The sequence below is a fragment of the Castor canadensis genome, chromosome 14 (assembly GCF_047511655.1).
Source record: "Castor canadensis chromosome 14, mCasCan1.hap1v2, whole genome shotgun sequence".
Lineage (NCBI taxonomy): Eukaryota > Metazoa > Chordata > Mammalia > Rodentia > Castoridae > Castor > Castor canadensis.
The window spans coordinates 10,540,532-10,563,170 of NC_133399.1; the positions used below are offsets into that span (position 1 = coordinate 10,540,532).

The window sequence follows — 22,639 nt, forward strand, 5'->3', positions numbered from 1 at the left end:
AATTACCTTCACTGCTCCCTCCAGACCAAGCTTCTTACCACTGGACAAACCTGGCCCAGCCTTGGGTATGACTGCATTTTGCTGAACCAGTCCAGACTTTCTAGACCAGACACCTGCTTCTAAACATGTACTGCTGTCCTTTGAAATCACTACTTTCATGAAGGTTGTGGTTGTGGAGAAATTGCTGAAGTGGTAAAATGTCTGCCTTGGGAAAAAATGTGCTACCATAAATAAACTGGGTAATAATTTAGCAGAAAGGAATGAATTACATTTTCCTCCTGATGCTGGCCATGCTTGCATTGCTCGAGTCAAACCTCCAGGACCAAGTTGGATTATTCATTTCTTTTTTTTAATTAATACATATCATCTACACATATTTTCTGGATGTCTGCTTGAGTTTTCACATGCGTTTCCTAGTGTACATTACTGTACAAGGATGTTCACTGTGCTGCTACCATACAATCCCATAATGTACTTTCATAACTTTCATCCTGCCTATTACTCTTTCTTCTCATCCCTCTCCTCCCTCCCTGCCTTTTAGATCAATGGGTTTCATTGTGCTGTTTCCATGGATGCGTATAATGCACCCCTTCATCCTCACCCTCTCATGGTATTGCCTTGTCTATCTTTCCCAGTGGTTTCCACCCCAAAAAGTCCCCTTACACATTCATGTAAAGTTCTAGATTATGCTTATTATATAAAACATGCAGCATTTGTCTTCCTGAGAGTTGTTCATATTGCTTGACATGAAGATCTCTAGCTCCATCCAATTTCCTGCAAATTACATAATTCCATTTTTCTTTATGGATGAATATTACACTACATCTATGCATGTGTGTGTATGTGTGTATATATATAGATATATGAAATTTTCTTTATTGGTACATTTGTTGTTCAACACAGAGGCTGATTTCATAGCTTCCCGATGGTCAATAGTGCACCCATAAACACAGGCATTACATCCCTTCCACATATGCCCAGGGAAAGTACAGAAAGAACAAGCATTAGCAGTTCTATTGGAACTGGGATTTTTTTGGCAGTACTGGAGTTTGAACTCAGGAGCCCTGGCTTGCTAGAAAGACCTTCTACCACTTGAGTCACTTCATAGGCCCTGAATAGTACTGAGTATTTTCAAGATACTTTTACAGCTATTTGCCCCCACTGGCTTGAAACTGTGATCTTCCTGGCCTCTGCTATCAAACAGGAAGGATTACAGGTGAGTACAATGGTGCCCAGATATCAATTATGAAAATATTTCAGTGATTTGAATATAAACCACCATTTGCCATTTCTGTCTGATTTGACCTTTGAAATTAATTTTACTTTGTTTTCTTGGGGGGTGGGGCAGGACTGGGGCTTGAACTCAGGGCCTTCACACTTTTTACGATGGCACAGTTGCCACATGATCCACTTCACCAGCCTTTAGAAATTATATTATACAAGCTCAAAAAGCGAGTTTTAAGCCCAGAAAAAGGATGATTAGGTGTTCCATGTCTGGCAAGGAATCTGCTAAATCAATCACATGCATGACTAAATTGTGCAACACGTGACTGTGCCCATGGACGGGATTTCCTCGCCTTATTTTCTTTCTACATTTCATGACTAGGCCTCTCAGAATGGCCTATTCCCCTCTGCCATGTGTGTGTGTGTGTGTGTGTGTGTGAAATTTTATTTTTGAACTAGCATACACTCACAAAACAAGATTTCACTGTTATAATTCCAAATACGCAGACAGTAGCTTGAGGTATTATGAATTCATACTGTTACCAGGTGACAGGTGTCTGGTTGCAGAATTGTATATGTATGTATGCAGTTTTCCAAACCATTTGTTGAAGAGACTATCTTTCTCCAATGTTTTTGGCACCTTCTTTCAAAGGTAAGAAGGGTCTAAGAGTTTGGGTTGATTTACAGGTCTATTTTTCTCATTTTTACATATAGGAAAAAAATTAATAATGTAAAATGTTTTGAAATATACATACATTACAGTGTGGTTAAATTAGGCTACCCACCAGATACAGTACTTCTGAGCCTTACAATTTCATTGTGATTAGAACACCTAAAAATCTAATCCTTTCCTGATTTTCTGGATAAGTGTTATTACATTGCTATTATGTTTTCACCATATTTTACAAAAGTTCAATTCAACTTGTGCCTCCTCCATACCTGATATTTTTACATCTTTATATGTACAATAATTTTTCATAATTCGTACATAAAGTTGCTTGTTTTCTAATTAACTCTATCACTGTCTTTTAGTTGGCACGTTTACATTTTATACATTTAGAGATAGCTGACAAAGTTACAGTAAATTGTACCATACTGTAACCATTTTTTTTCCTTTTTTTCTTTGGTGGTAGTATGATCACACATTTTAACAACATGTAAGGAAAAAAAGGCTTTCCCACATGTTTTACATATAAAGGACTCCTGTTGACTGTGACTTGGTTCATGTCTTTGAAGGACACTCAACTAAAGGAGGCTTTCCCACACTGCTAACATGTTTTGCTCCAGGGTTAGTTTGTGTATGTCTCTGAAGGTTGCTGGGAGAATGGAAGTCTTTCGTACAGTGTTTGCATTCATAAAGTTTTACTCCAGTGTGAATTCATTCATGTGTTTTGAGGTACATGGATGAGGTAAAAGCTTTTCCACATTGCTTATATGCAAAGGTCTTTCATCCAGTGTGAATTCATTCATGTATTTTGATGTAACTGGAAGAACTACAAGCTTTTCCACACTGCTCACATACATAGGGTTTCTCACCACTCTGAGATTTTACATGTCTTCAAAGATTACTAGTCCAATGGAAGGTTTTCCCACATTGTTTACATGCATGTTTTGCTCCAGTGTGAATTTCTTTCTTTCTTTTTTTTTTTTTAGGTAACTGGATGACCTGAATGCTTTTCTACATTGCTTCCAAGTGGTCTGCACTCAGGGTGAAATCCTGAGTGTTTCAGGTAACTAGAAGAACTAAAGGCTTTTCTACACTGTTTGCTTTCATAGGGTTTCTCTGTACTGTAAGTTCTTTCATGTTTTTAAACAGCACACAAATGTGAGAAGGATTTCCCACATGGCTTACAAACAGGGTTTTTCTCCACTGCAAGTCAGTTCAAGTTTGCAAAGGCCACTAAAATGAAAGGTGGCTTTTCCACACTGCTCTACATACAATGGGTGTCTTTTCAGGATGACTTCTTTCATGCCTTTGAAGAAATCTAGAAGAAGGAAAGGTTTTCCCAGAATCCTACCACTTAAATGGGTTTTCTCCATATTCTTGATACTCACATGGCTCAGGTCCACTCTGAGTTCTGACAGACAGACTCAGGGATGGATACTGGATGAAGATTTCAGTACACACGCAGTTTTCATTTGTTCCCACTCCAGTATGAGTATTATTTCTCATAATATGATTTGGAGCATGGCTGAAGGCTTCTCCACACTGAATATCTTCTTTGTGTTCACAGAATCTCCCTACCACTGACCTCTAGAAATAATAAGAAACACATTACTAAGCCATTTTTTCAAATACTTACCAGGAGGAGTACTGGTTTTATGTCCTGTAAACTGTGAACATGCAGGATGATTCCAGGAACATTATTATCAAACCAGTGGTACTGTTACAGGTAAGTAAAGAATCCATTCCAATATTTTGCAAACACTGACTATTGACTACATTTAAATGCATTTGAGGATTGTACATGGAAGAGGTGTGAACAAAATCATTTAGCTTTTGAAGTATTTGCATAATCCTAAGAAGCTATATTGAAGATTACAGGCCCCAATCCAAACCAAAATTCATTTTCTTCAAATGCACCATATATTCACACCCTGAAGGAAAGCTCACATAACTCTTTTCACAAGTTATTGCATGAGAGTTTTTGTACATTAACACAACAGATTATCTCTTGGAGCATCATGTGGGTACTACATGTTTCTGATAATGGAAAATCTGGAGTTTGCATTTCATTTGGGTTTCTTTTGTAGTACTGGTGTTTGAACTGAAGGCCTCACAGTAGCTAGACAGTGGCTCTACTACCTGCGCCAGTCTACCAGCACTTTAACATTAGGGAGTTTTGAGTTAGGGTTTTAAGAATTATTTGACTGAAGATGGTTTCAAATTTTGATCTTCCTGAACTATGCCTCCCAAGTACCTATGATTATAGGTGTGAGCCACTAGCAACTGGCTAGTTTTTTGGGGGTTGTTTGTTTTTGTTTTTTGGTTAAGGTGAGGTTTAACATAAGGCACACTGCTTGAAAAGCAGCCCTCACACTGGCTGGGTTAGCAGTATACTGTTTCACTTAGAAAGTCTACCAGCCCACAACATCCTCTTCTTTCTGAAAATTTTACTCTGGGTTGTTGGAGTGGCTCAAGTGGTAGAGCGCCTGTGTAGCAAGCTGGAGGCCCAGGGTTTAATCCTGAGCACAGCAGAAAAAAATACAATTTCATCCTGACTCTTTTGATTCTTCTTTTTTGTGGACTTGGGTTTGAACTCAGCATTTCACACTTGCAATTCAGCATGTGCTCTATCACTTGGGATACACCCATAATCCTCTTTGATTCTTAAATGACACTTCATGCTCTCTCTGCTTCCTTTTTGAACATTATTACTATATGGTATTTCTACATGGAATTTCATTCTGAGATTTCCATATATACATGCATTAATTCCTAGTTTGTTTTATCCCCTTCCAATATTCTTTCTCCTACCCCATTCCCTGCCTTAAAATAACTTCAAAAGGTTTCAGTGCTCCATTTAAAGGCATGTATAGAAAGTACATCAAATATGGTGGGGACAGTGGCTGACTCCTGTAATTGTAGCTACTAGGGAGGGGAAGACAGACAGGATCCAGGTTCAAGGCCCACCAGGGGAAATATTTCTCACGACCCCATGTCTCACAAACCCAGAGAAAAGGAGACTGGAGGTATGACACGTGTTAGAATGCTGGCCTTGCCAGTTCCAAGGGCAGAGTTCAAACCACAACTCCTTCCCCCAACCAGTAAAGGTAAATCAACCATACCCTCTTGACCCTCTTCATTTACCCTCTCCCCTCTCACTACTGACCTCCCCTTCACATGACCTGTTTCACATTCCTTTCCTTCAGTGTTTAAGCTCATTTCTCTTGTGAGTGCAAATTACCTTAGCCTTATTATGGAATTTTTGTAAACCTCTTCAATGATCTGATCATCCTCTGTTTTTTTATAAAATGGAGACAGCAAAAGAAGACATTTTGAATAATATTACTAGAGATTAATTACTAGATTCTAAGTAGGCTTATGTTATAATGAGCCAAGACCTGGTATATTCACTGAATTTATGGTTTCCACATTCCAAATTATTCTAAAGCATTTAAGAGCAACCAACACTGGTTCTCCCATTGACTAAGGGAATGAAGTCATCCTTACAACAGAGGCCAGGTTCCTGAAGATTTCTACCATCACTTCCCTGTACAGCTTCTGTTGTGAAGGATCCAGCAAGGCCCACTCTCCCTGGGTGAACTTGACACACGTCATCAAAGGTCATAGATGCCTAAAACATGACAAGTATATTTCAAGGAGGAAGGTCAGGCTGACAGTACTTAAAATCTAGACCTCAAGTGTTCACATGATCCTGTGTTCTTAAAGAGCTGATTCCATGTCTTGGCAATTAAACACGTGCTCTTCATGAAAACCCACAATCTCTTATATAGCACTTTTAATACTAGCCTGAAAATGATTGTGAAAACAACAGAAGTAGCAGAACAAAATGAATACTCCTGAATCACCACAATTTCTTTTTTTTTTTCTTTGGAATCATCTTGGATTCCAAAATTAATTCCTTTTGGAATAATCTTTATTTATTTATTTATTTTGCTATTTAAAAAATCTTTTATTTTATTTATTTTTTTTCTTCCACAATTTTTTATTAAAGAGTGGGTCTGTAATTTCTGTCATAATGATGAAATGGAATTCAGCTTGCACAAGACAATTAACATCACTAGGGCTGGTGAAGTGAGGCCCTGAGTTCAAATCACACTTCCACAAGGAAAGAAAAAGAAAACAAACAAAAATCACTTATCCTGAGACTGTATTCCTGGAAATGTCTGAAGACAAAATTCAACTGTGTCTAGAACATTGGTGTCATTCACCTCATCAGCTAAAATGAAAGAGGAACAGATGTTTCCAAACAGTTTCCATGATCAACATGCACGTTTTTTTCTTTTGTGGTACTAGAGTTTGAACTCAAGATCTATACCTTGAGTCACTCCACTGGTCCTTTTTTTGTGAATGATCTTTCATTATAGGGTCTCATGAACTATCTGTCAAGCTGGCTTTGAATCACGATCCTCCTAATCTCTGCTGCCTTTTATTTGTGGTACTGGGGTTTGAATTCAAGGCTTCTTCCTTATAAAGTAGTCTCTCTACCACTTGAGCCATACATCCAGTCTATTCAGCTCTGGAAATACTGGAGATGGGGGTCTCTTAAACTACTTGGCCCAGGTACTTGGAAGCAGAAGTATCCCAATATCAAAATCCTATGGAGCCAGGATTAAAGGGAAGGGACATTGTTTTCCAGCAGCCTATCTTGTCAAGCACTGTAACCGTCCCTTTCTTCAATCCAACTAAGACTCTCCTATGGTGTTCAATTTAAATTATTAATTTGAAACTGTCTTCCAGAATTCACTCATATTGTGGGAGGAGGACAACATTTTGATTCTCTTCTCCCTAACCTGTCACACTACGTGCTCACTAAGAATGCATATGGAACATTCTAAACTGACTGTCACCTTTATAAATACCAGGAGTCTCAGCACAACCATTATAAATCCACACTTCAAAGAAGCTGTTTACAATTAAAGGCAATCTCAGTGCGAGAAGGAATATCACTTTTTAAGGAGCAACAATTGATAAAACTACAGGTAACACACTATAACAAGAATTTCTTTCTTATGACTGAACTCTTCAAGAAAGCAATAAAGCTAATAGGAGTACCGACACTTGCTGAGGAAGGGACATTTAAGTTGAGTCCCAAGATAATGTATTAATTTACAAAGGAAAGGGATAGGATTCAGAGTACGTGGCAGAATAAGAAGTCTGATTATTTTACTCCCCCTCAGAAAAAATTTCATTGGCCACCCCTCTGCCAAGTGGGTATTTCAAGGCTCAGGAGTCTACTGAAGGGTTCTCATTTTAAGGAAAAGGATTGGATGGCAAATTGTAAATAATTTTAGTCAGTTTCAACTCAGAACAGAACCAATGACAAAATGCTGCACTTCCTTTACCAAACCAATTGCATGAGTTTGAGAAACCACATGGACGAAGACAGAGCCAAAAAGACTCTGCTTGGCAAATACTATGCAGCTGTCTTTCAATGAGACTCTTGGAGGGGGCATTGTTGTTTCCATTGTTACCTGGTCCCTGTCCTCCATCTGATGTGATTTTTATTTTTTTTAAATTATTTTTATTTTATTCAAATGTGCATACAATGTTTGGGTCATTTCTACCCACTTCCCCACCTCCACCCTTACACCCCCCCCCACTCTTCCTCTCCGCCCACCCCCTCGCTACCTAGCAGAGTAGCCCTTATCTCTAATTTTGCTGAAAAGAGAGTAAAAGGAATAATAGGAAGGACCAAGGGTTTTTGCTAGTTGAGATAAGGATAGCTATACAGGGAGTTGACTGCATTGACTTTCTGTGCATGTGTATTACCTTCTAGGTTAATTCTTCTTGATCTAACCTTTTCTCTGGTTCCTGGTTCCCTTCTCCTATTGGCCTCAGTTGCTTAAAAGTATCTGCTTTAGTTTCTCTGCGTTGAGGGCACCAAATGCTATCCAGATTTTTAGATGTCTTACCTATCCTCATACCTTCCTTGTGTGCTCTCGCTTTCTCATGTGCTCAAAGTCCAATCCCCTTGTTGTGTTTGCCTTGATCTCATGTCCACATATGAGAGAGAACATACGACTTTTGGTCTTTTGGGCCAGGCTAACCTCACTCAGAATGATGTTCTCCAATTCCATCCATTTACCAGCAAATGATAACATTTCGCTCTTCTTCATGGCTGCATAAAATTCCATTGTGCATAGATACCACCCCTGCATTCCTGGGATGGCGCCTACTTGGTCGTGGTGAATGATCTTTTTGATGTGTTGTTGAATTTGGTTTGCCATTATTTCATGAGGATTTTTGCATCAATGTTCATTAAGGAGATTGACCTATAGTTTTCCTTTTTGGAGGTGACTTTGCCTGGTTTTGGGATAAGTGTAATACTGGCTTCAAAAAATGTGTTAGGCAGTTTTCCTTCCTTTTCTATTTTGTGGAACAGTTTAAGGAGGATTGGTATCAGTTCTTCTTTAAAGGTCTGATAGAATTCAGCAGAGAATCCATCAGGTACTGGACTTTTCTTTTTGGGGAGACTCAATTGCTGCTTCAATTTCATTTTGTGTTATAGATCTATTCAGTTGATTAATATCCTCTTGGTTCAGTTTTGGATGATCATATGTATCTAGAAATCTGTCCATTTCTTTAAGATTTTCCAATTTATTTGAATATAGGTTCTCAAAGTAGTCTCTGATGATTTCCTGGACTTCCATGGTGTTTGTTGTTATCTCCCCTTTTGCATTCCTGATCCTACTAATTTGGGTTTTTTCTCTCCTCATTTTAGTCAGGTTTGCCAGGGGTCTGTCGATCTTGTTTATTTTTTCAAAGAACTAGCTTTTTGTTTCATTAATTCTTTGTATGGTTTTTTTTGGTTTCTATTTCATTGATTTCAGCTCTTATTTTTATTATTTCTATTTGTTTTGGGATTTGCTTATTCTTGTTTTTCTAGGAGTTTGAGATGTATCATTAGGTCATTGATTTGTGATCTTTCAGTCTTTTTAATATATGCAATCATGGCTATAAACTTTCCTCTCAGGACTGCCTTTGCTGTGTCCCATAGGTTCTGGTAGGTTGTGTTTTCATTTTCATTGACTTCCAGGAACTTCTTAATTTCCTCTTTTATTTCATCAATGACCCATTGTTCATTAAGCAATGACTTGACTGCATGTTTTTTGTCTTTACTTTTGTTGTTGAGTTCTAGTTTTATGGCATTGTGATCAGATAGAATGCATGGTATAATTTCTATTTTCTTATATTTGCTGAGGCTTGCTTTGTGCCCTAGGATATGATCTATTTTGGAGAAGGTTCCATGGGCTGCTGAGAAGAATGTATATTTTGTAGAAGTTGGATGAAATGTTCTGTAGACATCAAGTAGGTCCATTTGATCTATTGTATATTTTAGATCTAGGATTTCTTTATTGATTTTTTGTTTGGATGACCTATCTATTGATGATAGTGGGGTGTCAAAGTCCCCCACAACAACTGTGTTGAAGTTAATATATACTTTTATATCCTTCAGGGTATGTTTGATGAAATTGGGTGCATTGACCTGATGTGATTTTTAAAGGAATAAAGATTTCAGTCATGACTTTTACATTTGTCTTTTCCCCCTTCTGATAAGCAGAGAATGAATATTAATGCATGTAACCTTATCCAAATGAATGGAGAAAATGAGAAAGTATAGGCTCTAAGTTAATATCCCAGTACCACAAAAAAAGTGCAACATCCATTTTTCCTGAAATTTACATACTTGCAGTCTTCCTCATGGATGAATAATATTAAAAAACCTATATACACAATATTGAAGGCCTCAATTTTCTTTGGTTTTTGTTTTCCTATTACCTACTATTTTTTGTTACTGTGCGTCTATATTATAAATTCAAAGTCAGGTATTGTGATGCCTACAGCATTTTTTTTTTAGCAGCATAACTCTTTGTTCAGGATTGGTTGGCCTCTTTGAGTTTTTTCTGCTTCCATAGGAATCTTAGGATTATTTTTTCTGTTCCTCTGAGGAATGTCATTGGGATTTCTATGGAGTTACATGGAAACTGTAGATCACTTTAATAATATAGCCATTTTCAGTGCACAAATTTTCCCCCTCCATTAACATGGGATGGGTAACCTTCACATTTTACTCTGTATTCTTTAATTACTTCTTTTGTGGGGTTTGAATTCAGGGCCTCCTGATTACTTGAGCCACTCTGCAAACCCTGAGTCAATGTATTTCCTACAAACCCTTCCAAATGTATTCTCTCTCCTGTAGTTTGGTAGATGGCTTCTCCCCTTGAATTTGTTCATTTTGTTCAGGCCATCAAGTTTATGAGCATGGAATTGTTCATGATGTCTGTTTATGGTCCTTTTCAAGCCCATGCTATCATTACCAGCAGCCTTCATTTCATGTGCACTATTAGTAATTTGTGTGTTCTGTTCTTTTTTATTTATCTTGCCTAATCAGTTGGTATATCTAGATAACAAGCTTTTGCATTTATTGATTTTCTGCCTGCAAATTGGTATCTTTGGTAATCATTATTTCAGAGTACTTGGTTTACCATTGTCTACATTTATTTCACAGCTTCTCTTAAAGAAGTTTACATTATTACACTTAGTTCTTTCTTTCCTTCTACTATATTCATTTCTTGGGTTAGGTTTCTCCACAAACTGTGTTCTCTGAATACTAGGAATTTTGACACAATTACAATGAATTTTGACTCTGAATGCTATGAATTTTGAACTCAGGGCTCCATGCTTGGTTAGGAAGGAACTCTACCACTTCACCCATACTACCACTCCTTTCTGTGTTGGATATTATCAAGAGAATGATTCCAAAATTGTTTGTCTGGGACTGGCTTTGAATCTTGGTCCTACTGACTACCTTGTGAGTGCCTAGAATTACAGGTGTGGCCACCAGTAATCCTGTTTTTTAGGTACTGTGGTTTGAGCTGAGGGCTTCATGGTTGCTGAGCAGGTGATTACCACTTGAACCAGGCTTCCAGCCCTTCCATTGTTTTTTGTCGAAACTGCTGTCTGATATTTACTGTGAGAACCTAGTTGGGTTTCTGGAGTAAAACTTTTAAATTATGTCTTCTGAAACTAAATCTCCTCTAGTTTTTCCTGCCATTAGACATCAGCAGTTCATCAGGCATCCTTTCCTTCTTGTTCTTGTGGATTTCTGATCCAGTAAGCTATGATTCCCTGGGATGATCTCTTTACCTCACGAGTTGGGGGACAGTTCCTTGCCTAGTGACGTTAGTTGTCCTTGATATTTAACCCCTATATTTTTCTGTAATCACAACTTATATACTTGGACTTTTTTTATTATTCCCTTTTCTCTGCTCCATTAGAATATAAAGTACACCTCCCTCATAAATTGTTGTAGGGATTTCCCAGTCATGGCAGTGGTCATTTACAACTACTCTAAATGCAGGTAAAAATAACACTGTGCTATGGCAGCAACAGGACAGTAACCACACAATCTTCCCAACTCCTTCCCAACACATTGGTTTTGTGCTTAGTGTTGTATCTTGAGTTAATTATATTTAAGGCACTTTTCATTGTATTTTAGTTCATATGCTGTTTTCTGTCAGCTAATACATTTTTGGGGGTTGGGACTGGTGTTTGAACTAACAGTTTTGAGCATCCAGGGAAGGCAGCCTATCCCTTAATGACACTCCCAGTCCATTTTCTTCTGCTTCATTTTGGAGATTGGGGTCTGAAACTATCTGCCTGGCATAGCCTCAAATCTCCCAATCTCAGCCTCGCAAATAACTAGGATTACAGGTCCACTGTCACCTGGCCAAGTTAGTACTTTGGTTTACATTTTTGGAGGTACTGGAGTTTTGGACTTAGGTCCTCACACTTGATAGGCAGGTGCTACCATCTAAGTGACACTGTCAGCCCTTTCTTGTTGGGAATTTTCTAGATAGCATCTATCAGCCTTGGCTAGCTTCAAAGTACTTCCACAGACATCCCTGGGCCAGATCAGCATAGCCCCCTGGACAGACCGACACCCACCCAGGGAAAACAGAGAAACTGAGTTAACAAGCAATAAGAACAATAAAGACACGTAGCAGAGAAGGTGGGGCACCCTGATCGCCACCCTGATCACTGAAGAAGGGGGGAGGAGAATCCTTCCTGGAACCGTAAATAAACAAGCCAGGCCTGGCTGGAGAGGCTCCGGCGGGAGCACGCGCCCATCAACCAGGAGCGGGAAACCTTGGGAGAGCGGCGGAGGGAGGAAAACTCCACAGGAGAGGGCAGAAGACCCACCTCCCACGTGAGCTGTAAACAAACACACAGGCCGGCAGGAGCAGCGGCACACGCCCAGCAATCAAAAGCAGGGAAGCTGTTAAAAGCAGAGGTGGGAGGAAAACTACATAGGATTGGGGGAAGACCCACTTCCCAAGTGAACTGTAAATAAACACGCAGTCCTGAGAAAGCAGGTTCAGTGTCACCTCTCCCAGTGTACTTGGAAAGGGGAAAGCTTGTAGCAGTGGCTCCTGCACAGGAGAACTCTGAGTAAACAAAGCCTGAGGGGATAGGTGAGTGTTAAGCTCACCCCTGAGAGCTGCATAAATAATGCCTGCAGCAACAGCAGGCTGACAGCAGGAGGCAGGCAAGCCACAGCCACACATAGCCATTCACAGAACTGTCTCCAGACTCGTTTTTTCCTCTCTCCCTACCTTTGATGAGAAAACAACCGAATTACACCTGCATGCTGAAAAACTTACTGAAATTGTATTGCATTTGAACTCGGGACACTTGGTGGGCTTTTTTTTTTTGGTTGCAGTTTTGTTCTACTTTATGTCTTCCCTTTGATGAGACAACTACAGAACAACAACTGAGGCACTATCTCCAGGATTGCAGGCTGAAGGACGATCACCAAAATTATTAAGACTGAGATTTCACTGCATTTGAACTTGGAGGTATTTTTTATTTTGTTTTATTTTATTTTACATATATATTTTTTCTTTCATTTACTTATTTTTTAATTTCTATTCTAATCTTTACTCTTTTTATTTTTTATTTTCAACCCTCTCTCTATCTAATACCTTTTCACCTTACAGTTGATTAGTACAATGTCTCTCCCTGTTTATATCTTTGACACTTTTTTGTTTGTTTCTTTGTTTTATTTTTTTTCTACTTGATTATTTCTTTTTCCCTTTTCCTTTAACTTCTTTGCTTTCCATCCCCTCCCACCCTTCCATTCTAAATATCACTAGTGCTATTATTACAAGCCAGAAAATCCTTAATTGCACACAGTACAGAGACAATAACAATATCAAGGGCAATGATGAGAAGACAGAAAAACAGGGAAACCAGTTTCCCCACAGCAAAAAATTAGTACAGGAACCAGAATGAAATAAAGAAAACAGATACTCAGATCCAGACTCCAACAAAATGAAGATAAACTATGCCAAAGAACCCAATGTAGCCCACAAGAATAATTTAAAAGAAGCCATACTACAGGTACTCAGTGAGAATCTTATAGAGATGACACTGGATATGCTCAACCAAAATGTACAGGAGACACTCAAGAAATTCCAAGACAACAAAAAGAGAATTTGAAAAAGCACAAGAAGAAATAAAGGAAACCATAGAAGCACTGAATAAACACCAACATGAAACAGAGAACACGATTAATAAACAGATAAATGAACTCAGGACAAAAATAGACAACATTAAAGAAGAAATGACCCAGGATATGGAAAACATCCAAAAAAAGAACAACACAGAACTGAAAAACAAAACAGAAGGAAAATCCAGCAGACTAGAACAAACAGAAGACAGAATCTCACAACTCGAAGATGAAATGGTAATTAAAGGAAAAACCTAAGAACTATTAACTAAACAACTCAAGACCTGTGAAAAGAAAACGCAAGAACTCGCCGAGTCCATCAAAAGACCAAACTAGAGAATCATGGGCATCGAAGAAGGAGAAGAGAGGCAAGTGAAGGGAATGCATAATATATTCAACAAAATAATAACAGAAAATTTCCCAAATCTAGAGAAAGATATTCCTATACAGATGCAAGAGGAATATCATCATTAAAACAACAAGTACAGAAACTAGGGAAAGAATATTGAAGGCTGTAAGAGAGAAAAAACAACATACAAAGGTAAACCCATCAAAATCACAGCAGACTTCTCAACAGAAACATTAAAAGCAAGAAGAGCATGGGGTAAGATCTTCCAGGCACTGAATGAAAATAACTTCAACCCCAGGATACTCTACCCAAAAGACCAAAAGTTGTATGTTCTCCCTCATATGAGGACATTAGATCAAGGGCAAACACAACAAGGGGATTGGACTTTGAGCACATGATAAAAGCAGGAGCACACAAGGGAGGTGTGAGGATAGGTAAGACACCTAAAAAATTAGCTAGCATTTGTTGCCCTCAACGCAGAGAAACAAAAGCAGATACCATAAAAGCAACTGAGGCCAATAGGAGAAGGGGACCAGGAACTAGAGAAAAGGTTAGATGAAAAAGAATTAACCTAGAAGGTAACACACATGCACAGGAAATCAATGTGAGTCAACTCCCTGTATAGCTATCCTTATCTCAACTAGAAAAAACCTTGTTCCTTCCTATTATTGCTTATACTCTCTCTTCAACAAAATAAGAGATAAGGGCGAAACACTTTCTGCTGGGTATCAAGTGGGTGGGGGGGAGAGGAAGGGGGTGGAGTGGGTGGTAAGGGAGGGGGTGGGGGCAGGAGGGAGAAATGACCGAAGCATTGTATGCACATATGAATGATAAAACAATAAAAATAAAAAAAAAGACTGCAGCCAAAAATGTATTCTGAGGAGTGAAAATTTGAGAGACATAAGTTTGTAGCTGGACAACTTACCTAAACACATTGATCTACTTGGACTGAGAAAGAATTAAAGAGAATTATTATACAGCTTCCTAAGGAGTACATGAATTCAGGTATTTTTAATTGAGATGAGGAGGAACAATGATTTATGCTGTGTCTCATGATTTTACTGATGATACAAAAGTGGGAAATGAATATGCTTGAGAGAAACAGACTTCCATTTTCTATCTGACCTCATGCGGCTGGTGATGTGTGGTGTGATGCTTTTTGATGCTATGCTCTACCATGTATATATTTAGTGAATTGAAACACTGTATTAGATGATTTTACTCAATAGTAAATGGTATAGTAAATTTACTATACAATGTGTGTACAGTAAAAGTAGACAAGGCTGGGCTTTGATGCTCACTCAGTTGCCTCAAATGCATTTTCCATGTATGGGTTTATCAGAAGGCAGGAGCATCAGAAGCTGAGAAGCATATTAATGAAGAACAATGTACAATACATTGCAGTGAAACAAAAGCCAGGAGTAGCCATGCCAAGAAAAGATGAAAAAGTTTTTAAACCAAAAGCAGTAAAAGCAGACTAGTAGGGCACAGGGGTAAATTCTGCAAGAAGAAATAATTGTAAATATACATGTTCTCCATATAAGACCACCCAAATATATATAGCAAGCATTATTAGACATAAATGGGTGACTGACTCCAATACAATAATACTCAAAGACTTCAATATTGCAATTTCAGCAATGGACAGACGATGAATAATAATATACCACCAGATTTCCTTATCTAGAAGATATGGACATATTCATAGACACACATGCTTGTCAAGAGTGAATCATAAAAATAAGCATAGCAAACCTGAATAAATATATAAGAAGAAATATGATAAAATCAGTAAGAAAAGTCTCCCATTAGAGAAAATCCCAGGATCAGATGATTCTGCTACAGAGTTCAAACCTGTTATAGAATTCAACCAAGCATTAAAAGAATTAATATCAATTCTCTTAAAATGATTCAAAAAATGAAAAGTACTTAACAACTTTCTAGAATTTCAACAAACTCAATGTATTAGTGCATTAAAAAAATTACTTACCATGATCAACTGGAATTCATGCCAGGAATGCAAGGATGATTCACAAATCAGTAAGGACAAATGAATAGAGAAGATACAATGTATGAACAGAACTAAGATCAAAATACCATCCAAAAAAATAAAAATCAAAAAACAAATAATCATCTCAAATGACAGAAAAGCTATTGATCAATTTCAAATTCCCATCATGATAAAACACAGAAATAATTAGGCATACTAGGAAAATACCTTAACATACTGGACGCTATATAAGGCACAAGGAAACTTACATTAAAAAGGAGAGACTCTGAAAACGTACTCTATAAGATCTGGAACAAGACAAGAACGTTGGCTCTCACCACTTTGATCAAAGCTGTATGGTGGAAGTCTTAGCAAGAGCAATTAAGAAAAAGAAAAAAAGAAGGGGATCAAAATTCAAAAAAGTAGTAAAATCTGGTTGCAGATGATATGTTCTTACATAGATGAAACAGTAAAAGATACACCAAAAAACACGTATATGGATTTAGAACAGTTAAAAGACTCAAAAGCAGGATACTAAGTAGTGGGATGTAGTTCATCAGACCATATCTCGAAAATAACCAAACCAAAATGGACTGGATTTGTGGCTCAAGTGTTAGAGCGAGTCCTTTGCAAGCACAAATCCATGGTTCAAATCCCAATCATATCTATCTATCTATTACACACATACATACATAGTAATAGGTGTAGCTTCTGAAACAGAAATCAAGAAAGCTTGTACTGTTTATAGTAGAAAAGAAAATGTGGAGGAATAAATTTAACCCGAGAGGTAAAAATATTTTTACAATGAAAATTATAAACCTTGATGAAAGAAACTGAGGAAGACACAAAATTTGGAAAGACATCTTGTGGTCATGCATTGAGAAAATGAGCATAGTTAAAATATCCCTCATACACAAAGAAATTAATGGACTTATTGCAATCCCCATCAAAATGGTAATCTTCACTGGTGGAGTGGGTCAAGCAGTAGAATGACTGCTTATTAAACATGAGGCCCTGAGTTCAAGTACCAGTACCATAAAAAAAAAGGCACTCTGGATAAAAATAGAAAAAACTATTTTTAAATTTATAAATAACCACAAAAAATCCTGAAAGGCCAAAGTCATTTTGAGCAAAAAGAATAAACCAGAATGGGTATGGGAGGCTCATACTTATAATCCTAGCTAGATCAGGAGGATTGTGGCTCAAAGCCATCCTCAGCTAATAGCAACACCCCATCTCCAAAATGATCAGAGCAAAATAGACTGGAGGTTTGGCTCAAACAGTACACAACCTAATTTTCAAGTGTGAATGCCTCCATTCAAACAGCTCACCAACCCCCACCCCCCAAATCAGGAAGCATTACACTACTTGACTTTAAAATATACTTGTAACCTGTAATAAAACTACAGCATGAAAATGACACAAAAAATTGACACCTGGATCAATGAACAAAATAGCTAACAAGCAACCACACCCTATGTCCAGCTTATTTCTGACAAAGGCAGGAAGAACTTGCATTGCAGACGTCAGTCTATTGAAAAACTGATAAATTGTGTGGTTATCCATACCTGTAATCCACGCAGTAGGGAAACTGAGGCAGAAGGATTGAAAGTTTTTATCAAAAAATATAACTTTAGCAGTCTTTCTGCTCAGTGGTACAGCACTGGCCTAGCAACCAAGAGGTTCTGAAATCAATCCCCAGTAATGCAAAAAATAAAACAAAAAAGGATATTCTCAACCCTCTGTGTTCCACTTAGAAAAATAAAAGAATGCCACATGAAATAAAACCTGCCTCCTTCAGATGTATAAATAGCATTTTCAGGAACATGTCATCCTCCTGATTTCAAGTCTTTATTATTACTAGGATGTGGGGAAAAAAAGTTAGTCAATAACCAAGGATAAATTGTGAAGTTTTGTAAATCTAGCACTCTTCTTTTCCAGTGAAATGTAATGTGAAATAAGGAAGCACAAAAAATGTTAAGAAAAAATATGAATTCCAATGTTTATTACTGCTCATATTTACTTTCTTTTTTTTAACTAATCAATAGCAACAATAAAAATCCTTAGTCATCAAGCTAGAGTCTCTAAGACATATTGGTGATTGGGTTTTGCATGGCCTTTGAGATAAGAATAATCTATACAGATGAATTTGGTAAATAACTTAATGATAGGTAAATTATAATTTTTAAATCCCAGTTATGTGAATTGTTCTGAGAATTTCATTTTTCATTAGTAGATCTGTATTCAAAAGATAAACATACACAATTGTCTTCATCATCATATTTTACCAAAATATTTTGAGAAATGGAAAAAGATATCATTTGATCAAATCCCACCCAGGTCCACTAAAAGAAAAAATATCAAAGAAAGGTTGGAGAGCACCAGATTAGTTTATTAAAATTCATTATTTTGTTATATTTTTAATATAAAATGCACTGGAAAATAGTGTTGGGATGTAGCTCACTGCTCAAGTATTGCCTTCCAAGTGTAAGGCCTTGGCTTTGATCCCCAGCACCAAAAAAAAAAAAAAAAAAGAAAAAAAAAGAAAACAAAAACAGAGGGTTGGTGGAATGGCTCAAGTGACAGAGCACCTGCCTGGCAAGTGTGAGGCCCTGAGTTCAAACCCCAGTACCATCAGAAAAAAAAAACCAGAATACAGCACAAAGAGACAGGGGGAGAAACAGATGAAGACAAAGAGAAATGGTTTCACATAAAATAAAAGAAATGGGCTCCCAACCCCGGCCCTCAGCACCAGCAGCAGCAGATGACGAAACTGAAGCTCAGAGATCCCAGGAGATTTATTTAGGGTTACAGATCTTGACAGGAATTTATCAGAGACTAGCACTTGATTCCAAGATGGCAGCTAGAGGGAGGAAGCAGAAAGTGTGCCTCCTAAAGTAAAATCTTGGAGAGACGCTGGAGATAAACCTTACAGGAAAAATCACTGAGAAGAGGCAAAACTTTGACTCCTCCACACCCCCAGCCCACATATAGCATCCCAACTTCACGTTAAATGGAGAAACCAGGAGGGCTCTCGTGCCATCAGACACCAGTGTCCAGACCACTTGGGAAGAAGCAGGCTACAGGTGAGCTAAACGGTACACAGTACTCCCACAGATAACCCTGGACCAGATCAGCATAGCCCCCTGGACAGACCGAACCCCACTCAGGGAAAAAAGAAAAAAAACTGAATAAGTAATAACAACAAAAAAGGCACGTAGCAAAGAGGGTGGGGTGCTCTGATCACCAAAGAGGGGGAGAGAGGAAATCCCTCACAACAAGCCAGCTGGAGAAGGCAGGAGCGGCAGCACACGCCCAGCAACCAGGAGTGGGAAAGCTTGTAAAAGTGGCAGTGGGAAGAAAATTCCACAGGAGAGGAGGGAAGACCCACTTCAAACATAAACTGTAAATAAACACACCAGCCTGAGAAAGTGGGTGTAGTGTCACCTCCCCCAGTGTACTTGGAAAGGGGAAAGCTTGTAGCAGTGGCCGTTGTGCCCAGGAGAACTCTAAGTTAAACAAAGCCTGAGGGGCTAGGTGAGTGTTAAGCTCACTCCTGAGAGCTGCATAAATAAAGCCTCCAGCAAGAGCAGACTGACAGCAGTGGGCAGGTGAGCAACAGCCTCAGATAGCCATTCACAGAACTGTCTCCAGACACTTTTTTTTTTTTTCTCCCTACCACTGATGGGACAACAACTGAACTATACCTGCATGCTGAAAGACTTCCTGAAACTGTATTGCATTTGAACTTGGGACACTTTGTGGGTTTTCTTGTTTTGTATTGTGTTGTTTTGTTTTTTTTTCCCTTTGATGAGACAACAACAGAACTATTTCTGAGAAACCATCTCCAGGATTGGAGGCTGAGGGACGAACACCAAAATTATTAAGAATGAATGTAATTGCATTTGAACTTGGAGATTTTTATTTTATTTTCATTTATTTATATTTTTAATTTTTTTAGTTTTTATTTTCAATTATCTCTCTGTCGTTCTAATGCCTGTTTGAGTTACTGTTGATTAGTACACTATCTCTCCCTGTTATATATTTGAAACTTTTCTTGTTCTGTTTTGTTTTTTTCTATTTGTTTATTTGTTTTTCCCTTTTTCTTTAACTTTTTTGATTTCCATCTCCTCTCATCCTTCCATTTTAAATATCACCATTGTTATTATTACAAGCTAGAAAATACTTAATTGCACACAGTACAGGGACAATAACAACACCAAGGGCAATGACAGGAAGACAGAAACAGGAGGGAAACCAGTTTCCCCACAGCAAAAAATTAGTACAGGAACCAGAGGGAAATGAAGAAAACAGATACTCAGACCCAGACTCCAACAAAACAAAGATAAACTATGCCAAAGAACCCAGTGAAGCCCACAAGAATAATCTAAAAGAAGAAATACTACAGGTACTCAATGAGAATTTTATAGAGATGATACTGGGTACGGTCAACCAAAACGTACAGGAGACACTCAAGAAATTCCAAGACAACAACAATAGAGAATTTGAAAAAGCAAAAGAAGAAATAAAGTAAACCATAGAAGCACTGTATAAACATCAAAATGAAATAAAGAACATGATTAATAAACAGATAAATGAACTCAGGACAAAAATAAACAACATGAAAGAAGAACAGACTCAAGATATGGAAAACCGCAGAAAAAAGATGAAACAGAATTGTAAAACAAAATGGAAGTCCACTCCAGCAGAATAGAACAAACAGAAAACAGAATCACAGAACACAAAATGAAATGGTAATTGAAGAAAAAACCAAAGAACTATTAGTTGAACAACTGAAGACCTGTGAAAAGAAAATGCAAGAACTCACTGACTCCATAAAAAGACCAAACCTGAGAATCATGGGCATTGAAGAAGGAGAAGAGGTGCAAGCGAAGGGAATGCATAATATATTCAACAAAATAATAACAGAAAATTTCCCAAATCTAGAGAAATCTATTCCAATACAGATGCAAGAGGCCTCCAGAACACCAAATAGACCAGATCAAAATGAACTACCCCATGGCATTTCATCATTAAAACAACAAGTACAGAAACTACAGAAAGAATACTGAAGGATGTAAGAGAAAAAAAACAAATAACATACAAAGGTTAACCCATCAAAATTACAGCAGACTTCTCAACAGAAACATTAAAAGGAAGAAGAGCTTGGGGTGAGATCTTCCAGGCACTGAATGAAAATAACTTCAACCCCAGGATACTCTACCAAGCAAAACTATCATTCAAAATAGATGGAGCAATAAAAGTCTTCTATGATAAGCAGGAACTAAAACAATATGTGACCACAAAGCCACCACTACAAAAGATTCTCCAAGAGATTCTGCACACAGAAAGTGAAACCCAACATAACCATGAAAGGATACGCAGCACCAAACTACAGGAAAAGAAAAAGCAAGAAAGTAGAGAGTAACCTCAACTTAGGTACACACAATCAAACCTTCAAACAACTAAGACAACTAAATGACAGCAATCACCACATACCTATCAGTGTACTAACACTTAATGTTAATGGACTTAACTCCCCCATCAAAAGGCACCATTGGATGAACTGAATTAAAAAGGAAGATCCAACAATTTGTTGCTTACAAGAGACCCATCTCACTGACAGAAATAAGCATAGGTTTAGGATGAAAGGCTGGAAGAAGATTTACCAAGCCAATGGTCCCTGTAAACATGCAGGAGTACCAATACTTATCTAAGACAAAGTAGACTTCAAACCTACATTGATCAAATGAGATAAAGAAGGACATTCCATACAAATAAAAGGGGAAATAGACCAAAAGGAAATAACAATTATCAACCTATATGCACCCAATGTCAACGCACCCAATTTCATCAAACATACTCTGAAGGACGTAAAAGCATATATTAACTCCAACACAGTGGTTTTGGGAGAGTTTAACATGCCATTATCATCAATAGATAGGTCATCCAAACAAAAAATCAATAAAGAAATCCTAGATCTAAAATATACCATAGATCAAATGGACCTAGTTGATCTCTACAGAACATTTCATCCAACTTCTACACATTACACATTCTTCTCAGGAGTGCATGGAACCTTCTCCAAAACAGATCATATCCTAGGGCATGAAACAAGCCTCAGCAAATATAAGAAAATAGAAATTATACCATGCGTTCTGTCTGATCACAATGCAATAAAACTAGAACTCAACAACAAAAGTAAAGACAAAAAACATGCAAACAGCTGGAAATTGAATAACTCATTACTTAATGAACAATGGGTCATTGATGGAATAAAAGAAGAAATTAAAAGGTTCCTAGAAGTCAATGAAAATGAAAACACAACCTGTCAGAACCTATAGGACACAGCAAAGGCAGTCCTGAGATGAAAGTTTATAGCCATGAGGGCATATATTAAAAAGACTGAAAGATCACAAATCAATGACCTAATGATACATCTCAAACTCCTAGAAAAACAAGAACAATCAAATCCCAAAACAAATAGAAGGAGAGAAATAATAAAAATAAGAGCTGAAATCAATGAAATAGGAACCAAAAAAACCATACAAAGAATTAATGAAACAAAAATTTGGTTCTTTGAAAAAATAAACAAGATCGACAGACCCCTGGCAAACCTGACTAAAATGAGGAGAGAAAAAACCCAAATTAGTAGGATCAGGAATGCAAAAGGGGAGATAACAACAAACACCATGGAAGTCCAGGAAATCATCAGAGATTACTTCGAGAACCTATTCAAATAAATTGGAAAATCTTAAAGAAATGGACAGATTTCTATATACATATGATCATCCAAAACTGAACCAAGAGGAAATTAATCACCTGAATAGACCTATAACACAAAATGAAATTGAAGCAGCAATCAAGAGTCTCCCC

General features: G+C 37.7%; 1 protein-coding gene across 25 annotated transcripts in view; it reads right to left on the reverse strand.

Annotated features, from left to right (window-relative positions):
• The window catches only part of LOC109678387 (uncharacterized), a 128,238-nt gene that overhangs the window by 66,808 nt on the left and 38,791 nt on the right, over positions 1–22,639 (reverse strand). For 15 of the 25 annotated variants that reach the window (XR_012441274.1, XM_074053776.1, XM_074053777.1 and 12 more), the window contains one exon: positions 3,280–3,478. The exons of the other annotated variants lie outside the window; for them this stretch is intronic. The gene's annotated coding sequence lies outside the window, so the exon portion shown is untranslated. The remainder of the gene's footprint in view (positions 1–3,279; positions 3,479–22,639) is intronic. 25 annotated transcript variants of the gene reach the window in all.